The sequence below is a fragment of the Ruditapes philippinarum genome, unplaced genomic scaffold (genome assembly GCF_026571515.1).
Source record: "Ruditapes philippinarum isolate M1 unplaced genomic scaffold, ASM2657151v2 ctg2114_1_1_1_1, whole genome shotgun sequence".
Taxonomy (NCBI): domain Eukaryota; kingdom Metazoa; phylum Mollusca; class Bivalvia; order Venerida; family Veneridae; genus Ruditapes; species Ruditapes philippinarum.
Window position 1 is genome coordinate 191,417 of NW_026859460.1, and position 7,662 is coordinate 199,078.

The 7,662-nt window shown below is 29.0% G+C and overlaps 1 non-coding gene across 1 annotated transcript; it reads left to right on the forward strand.

Moving 5' to 3' along the window:
• The first annotated feature begins 5,545 nt into the window (after positions 1 to 5,545).
• Positions 5,546 to 5,636, forward strand: Trnay-gua (transfer RNA tyrosine (anticodon GUA)). Its single transcript is given in 2 exon segments — positions 5,546 to 5,582; positions 5,596 to 5,636. It is a non-coding gene; the product is annotated as a tRNA-Tyr (tRNA).
• The last annotated feature ends 2,026 nt before the right edge of the window (positions 5,637 to 7,662 follow it).

Consider the following 7,662-nt stretch of genomic DNA (forward strand, 5'->3'; position numbering starts at 1 on the left):
CAGGGTGAGAATTTGTTGTTGTTGTTGTTTTATTAAGATACAATACCAAACATGTCTTCAACTTACATCATACATTGTAAATGAAATTGCATAAATCAGAAAAAAAACTGACTGTCAGAGAATTACATATTTTAACAAACAATCAAAAAATGTTTTGAAACAATGGCCGTTTAATATATTTTCAGAAAACGAACACTTCACTTTTACTCTTAATTCATGGCAATTCTTTTCAACATTAAAGGCAAAAAAATGTCTGAAAACTTCATTAAATTGTATTTTTTGATAGCACATTTAGTAGAGCGGAAGACTGTTACCGATGGCATTGCATTTATCCTTAGGTCACATGTTCGAATCCGTTTCCGGAACTTCTGTTAAAATTAGATAATAATTATTGTATAATAAGTGCAATCTTTAAGAACACATGGACAGTGTTCTGTTGGTTTTTGTTGTTTTTTATTTTGTTAAACACAAAAATATATAGAGGATATATTCAAGTTTTTTTCTATAAAATTGTGGATTTATTTGCAGCGAGTGGAAAGAAAATAAATGTTTCATGAGTCGCGGCATTATGAATGAAATATGATAATTTTCGTACCACGAGATAAAAAAAAACATCATGATATCAACATTTACAACAATTAGAATATAAAGTGATCAATTTTCATCATGTATCTATCTGTAAACTTTGAAAATAAATTTTACAGTTGTTTCTGAAAGATTGTGAAGTCGAACATTGTTTGATAGTAATAGGTAATTTATTCCAAGCGTCAATACTGAAATAAGAAAAAAAATCCTTTAAATAATTTGTATGAGGTATACTTTTCAGAACAAGATCTTTATGAGCGATTGAGCGTTAATTATGTAATTCATTGTGAGAGAAACTAATAATTTCACTCATATATAACGGTGCCAGATTGTTTAAAGATTTATACACCATAATTGCTGTGTGGTATTTCACTCTAAAATTGAATTTCAGCCATTTAAGTTTATTAAAAAGATCTAATATTGGTGAACGTATCCGTCTACTAAGTATACTTTTTGCAGCTCTTTTTTGAATTGAGTTTACTTTATTGAAGTATGAGTACGTGTCCTTTCCCCATACCGTACAACAATAATCAAGCACAGGAAGAATGTACGCGTTGTAATATATCTTTTTTACTTCGTCAGTAAGGTAAAAAATGATATGCTTGAAGAGGGCAATTTTTGTATTTAGTTTTTTTGCAAACAGAGTCTATTTGATAATGCTAGTTTTATGTATAATCTACATAAATGCCCAATAACTTTTGAACTGTAACATTTTCAAGTGTTGTATCATTTACTTTCAGTAGGAGAGGATTACATTTCTTCACCTTTTTTGAAGGACCAATTATCATGCATTTGTTTTTATTGTGTGCATAGACATATCATTAAGGATTTATATAATTTAAATCTTTTTGTAAATTATCTTGTATTTCCAATAAACAGTCACCGGATTGGTAAAGTGTAGAGACATCCGCATACAAGTCTATATTAAGATCATTACGGAGATAGTAAGAATAGATTCATACTAAGTTAAATGAATAAGATATATTAGCATATTATGTAAATACACTGTATTGAAGAAAAGAAATTATTAAAATTCTAAAACAATTATCACAGATTTAATGCTATTTTTAAGAACACAAAAAAATGTTCTTTCTCAATTTACTTTACAATGCACATAAAATTACACAATATTGCATCATTACATTTTTTTAATAATATATATATCATAACTGTTAAAATATATGTAAATTAAATTTATTATTCAAAACAACTATCATCCCGTGATTACGAATTCCATAAACGACAGCGTACTGTGTACTGTCAACTGCCTACTGTCAACTGCTTACTGTCAACTGCCTACTGTCATCTGCTTACTTTCAACTGCTCAATGCTTACAGCGACTGTTTACTGTTTAATGCTCATTGTTAATTGATAAACGCCAACTGTTACACCTGTCTAATACCCGATTAATTGCATGAAAGTAAATGTTGGCTTTTTATGTCCTCCTTCCAATGTGTTTATATGTTACAATGAGGCCGTTTGAAACAGTATTAGTCAAGGAATTACTCTGTATCATTTATGAAGACTTTGACTGAAACCTTGGAACTTGTTACATTTATACATGTACATGTATATTCTCGTTTTACTAAGCAGAAAAGTATATAAATTATCTTTTCAGGCATCTGGAACTTTATCCAATCATAGACCTGTAAGCTTTATAAAAATGTTATCAAACAAAGTATTACAAGTTTTTCTGTCATTAAATCTTGTTCGGTAATTTTGAGCTAACAAATATAACTGCTTGCTTAATTGTTTATACATGTATATCCCTGTTCAAGCTAAGATACATCTAGCATATAACATTTATATTATAATATTTGTTCATTGAATGATATTGACCCAACCCTATAACTATAGAGCTAATTAATATTTTTAAACAGAGGCCTTGTAATGTCATCACAACGGTCAGTTTTATGTTCGTATTTTAAAAATAATGCTATAATATTTTATTAAAAAATAATCTAGATAATGAATGGTGCTCAAAACATAGATATATAGATTTTCAGACACAATTATATATATCAAAGCACAGAAGGCGCTGAATTTGTTTGGGTCTAAGAAGGTCAGAAAGGTGAAGGTTGTGAGATTATAAACCAATTTGTTTTTGTATAGCCACCAATGCTTTCCAGCGTTGTGACGACCCAAACAAATAACCAGTCACGTCTCGAATTACCAGTAGTTTAGCCTGATAAACGTTAAACGTACTGGGAGAGTATACACACTTCATGGTCCAAATCATACATGGAACCGTTTAGTTCTATCTAAAAAGTTCATACTTGTTTTGGTGATTGTAGACAGTACATGCATGTATACCTTAATTCTACAAAGCCTTAGATTTGACTCAAGAAAATGTTAGTTTAGTAGATGTTAAAAACTTATTCGACAGATCGAAGCATGATGACTAACATGTCAATTGTGTTATAATTGGAAAGTCGATGCTTAATAAAATCATTGAAAGCTCTTTTAGTTTCTTGGGTATTATAAATACAAAGTGATGTTAGTATTTGTTTAACGATAATGAACTGAGGCATCCTAAATTTGAGTCAATGTAATGCCTTTCGCGTGTAATTTCTTAGTTTTTTCAGTATTGCCTCTGTTACATTCTGATTTTTATAACTTATGATAAAGGCATTAAAACCACAGGATAGAAAATAGACTAATCAATATATTGCTGGACGTCCGTAATTTAATTTCATTGTCTTAAGAAAAGTGCTTTTTTGAATATTCAGAAAACTTGCCAGATATTGGAGCTTCAGATGTATTTCTTATGGAACTAATAATATAACGTAATTTTGATCTTCCTAATGCATACTTTTCGCGATCCCATGCATTAAAAATAAATGTGGACAATGTTGATTTTTTTTCCAAATTGGTCATGTTACAACATTCAATAAATAATCTTTGCTTTATGGTTTACATATATATATATATATATATATATATATATATATATATATATATATATATATATATATATATATATATATATATATATATATATATATATATATATATATAACCAATTTATTTTGTCATAATTTTGTTTTCCGGAGGGGGGGGGTGGGGGTAGGGGAGCTAAACATAAACAAAATTACAAGAAGATTATGATATTTTATTTTTAAAGAACTTTTTTATTTTCAATTAAAACGAAAACAAAACACAATTATTGATAATAACATCACATAAAAAGTATGTTTAGACCAGTAAGCTAATATTTTCTTGTATACGCTGTTATTTAAAATAAAAATTATGACACGCCTGTAAAAAATCAAAATCTATATGAAATATTTGTAAAGTTTCGGGGAAAGCTATTAATATAAAAGCAGAATTAAAAGTTCTGTATTTCTATGAAATTATATTAATGTAAATATACTCTGCAATATAAAGTGATATACACGTTGTAAGAATGGTAACTTAAAAATGCTTCATATTATACCATAGAAGCTCTACACTATCATGATGTCTTAAAACTGTTTACCTTAGTTGTCAAACCTTTAAAACCCTGATAGAAATAGCAATGCCTTTCATTGGATGATTCTGGCAAATACGAAGGCAGATATGCTCATTGGTTTTACTTGCAATAATTGCAAAAAGAAATAGAAAAAAATAACCAACCTTAAAGTTCACTTTTAAGTGTGTTTGTTAACAAGATACATTTATTTATTAAAATTATATACGTAAAAGATGGATTTTAAACAAACACGTCAAAAAAAATATAGTGTAACATTAACATGATCATTTTGTCTATCAGAAATGTTTAAGTAAATTTAAATAGTTAAGAATCTATTATTTCTCAGAGTTTTTCAATAGCACAATTGAATTTAAACAAGAGAATAACGATGGCTTTTCATAAAAGTAAAATAAGCTGGTCCAAACTGTAATTTATCACTTCATGTTTGCACTCTTTATGTCATTGAAATATTGAACGTTTTAAAACACTTTGAAAACAGTCAAGTTTGTCTTTGTTTATGCTTTCATAAGGAAGCCGAGTTAAACTCGCCTATAAGAACAAATACATTTATGTAGTCCTTTTCCTCTTCCATTGTAATTTCAATATTTTCATACAGGTATATTGGTTCTGTTACTTGTCTGTGAAGTAAATGAAAGTATAGGCTGTTCCTCCATTGAAATGTTTCTGTCAGATTTATCATCTTCTGTACTGGAATAAAATTGATTCTATAATTAACCTTCAAAGCACATATCTTTGCAACATAAACTAAAGAGTGCAATCAACTTAACAAAAATGCATTACATAACATCTAATAAGGAATTACAAATTTATAAGCTATAACTAACAGCCAATGAAAACTGAACCAAAATGACCTTGTAAATGAACTCACACATTTTTGATTATGAGAGAATGTTTAGCCTAAATTTCATCCGTGATTTCACCAGTATATTACAGATATTCTTCTAGAAATGTATTACAATGTGAAATGAAAGTTTAATAAACTATGAAGTTCTAAATAAAATAAGGGAGTGTTGACATAATGGTCCAGATCTCTGCCTCTCAACCGAGGAATAGTGGGCTCAAGTACGTCCATGTTGATTGTTGAACAAAGGTTCTTTAATTTGTGAATAAAATATTATATAGTTGATTTACCCTAAAATGAGTCCTGACAATTTATCAATCACCTGTGCAAGAGGCACGTGGAACCATTTCATAACATAATCAATGCAGTGTGCAATGGTGGGACGTACACAAGTCATTGCAATGAATTCGAAATTACTAATTATTAGGCTTATTTATAAAATAATCCTTTTTAATTTACTTACCATTGTTTTCCAAGCAGATTTTTTCAACAAAATGGCGGGCGCACATGTGCGTACATTCGGAATACTTCTATTTGATCCATACATAGACTTACACTGCCAATAAGCAGTTAGCAGTAGCAGTGAGCAGCAGGCTGTCCAGTTAGCAGTAGGCAGTGAGCAGTAGGCTGTCGTTTATGGAATTCCGTACGTGATAGCTCAGTTGGTAGAGCGGAGGACTGTAGTGGTTATTCCGTCATCCTTAGGTCACTGGTTCGAATCCGGTTCGCGGGACATAATTTTTCATCAATTTTTGACAGCTATATATTATAGTGTCGTTTAAAGTTATATTCAGCTAATACATTTAATAACACAAGAATTCATCTCTTTATTTTCTTAAAACTATATCAAACGTGTTCTTGTGTTATCTCAGTAAGAGGGGCGGAGGACTGTTGTGTTGCAGCAGTGTTTTATCAAAATATATAATTCACTAAGTGAATACAAGATGTTATACTTAAATAAATGATCGTAGTTACAGGGTAAGAATTTGTTGTTGTTGTTGTTTTATTAAGATACAATACCAAACATGTCTTCAACTTACATCATATATTGTAAATGAAATTGCATAAATCAGAAAAAAAACTGACTGTCAGAGAATTACATATTTTAACAAACAATCAAAAAATGTTTTGAAACAATGGCCGTTTAATATATTTTCAGAAAACGAACACTTCACTTTTACTCTTAGTTCATGGCCATTCTTTTCAACATTAAAGGCAAAAAAAAAGTCTGAAAACTTCATTAAATTGTATTTTTTGATAGCACATTTAGTAGAGCGGAAGACAGTTACCGATGGCATTGCATTTATCCTTAGGTCACATGTTCGAATCCGTTTCCGGAACTTCTGTTAAAATTAGATAATAATCATTGTATAATAAGTGCAATCTTTAAGAACACATGGACAGTGTTCTGTTGGTTTTTGTTGTTTTTTATTTTGTTAAACACAAAAATATATAGAGGATATATTCAAGTTTTTTTCTATAAAATTGTGGATTTATTTGCAGCGAGTGGAAAGAAAATAAATGTTTCATGAGTCGCGGCATTATGAATGAAATATGATAATTTTCGTACCACGAGATAAAAACATCATGATATCAACATTTACAACAATTAGAATATAAAGTGATCAATTTTCATCATGTATCTATCTGTAAACTTTGAAAATAAATTTTACAGTTGTTTCTGAAAGATTGTAAAGTCGAACATTGTTTGATAGTAATAGGTAATTTATTCCAAACGTCAATACTGAAATAAGAAAAAGAATCCTTTAAATAATTTGTATGAGGTATACTTTTCAGAACAAGATCTTTATGAGCGATTGAGCGTTAATTATGTAATTCATTGTGAGAGAAACTAATAATTTCACTCATATATAACGGTGCCAGATTGTTTAAAGATTTATACACCATAATTGCTGTGTGGTATTTCACTCTAAAATTGAATTTCAGCCATTTAAGTTTATTAAAAAGATCTAATATTGGTGAACGTATCCGTCTACTAAGTATACTTTTTGCAGCTCTTTTTTGAATTGAGTTTACTTTATTGAAGTATGAGTACGTGTCCTTTCCCCATACCGTACAACAATAATCAAGCACAGGAAGAATGTACGCGTTGTAATATATCTTTTTTACTTCGTCAGTAAGGTAAAAAATGATATGCTTGAAGAGGGCAATTTTTGTATTTAGTTTTTTTGCAAACAGAGTCTATTTGATAATGCTAGTTTAATGTATAATCTACATAAATGCCCAATAACTTTTGAACTGTAACATTCTCAAGTGTTGTATCATTTACTTTCAGTAGGAGAGGATTACATTTCTTCACCTTTTTTGAAGGACTAATTATCATGCATTTGTTTTTATTGTGTGCATAGACATATCATTAAGGATTTATATAATTTAAATCTTTTTGTAAATTATCTTGTATTTCCAATAAACAGTCACCGGATTGGTAAAGTGTAGAGACATCCGCATACAAGTCTATATTAAGATCATTACGGAGATGGTATGAATAGATTCATACTAACTTAAATGAATAAGATATATTAGCATATTATGTAAATACACTGTATTGAAGAAAAGAAATTATTAAAATTCTAAAACAATTATCACAGATTTTTAAGAACACAAAAAAAATGTTCTTTCTCAATTTACTTTACAATGCACATAAAATTACACAAAATTGCATCATTACATTTTTTTAATAATATATATATCATAACTGTTAAAATATATGTAAATATAATTTATTATATAAAACAACTATCAT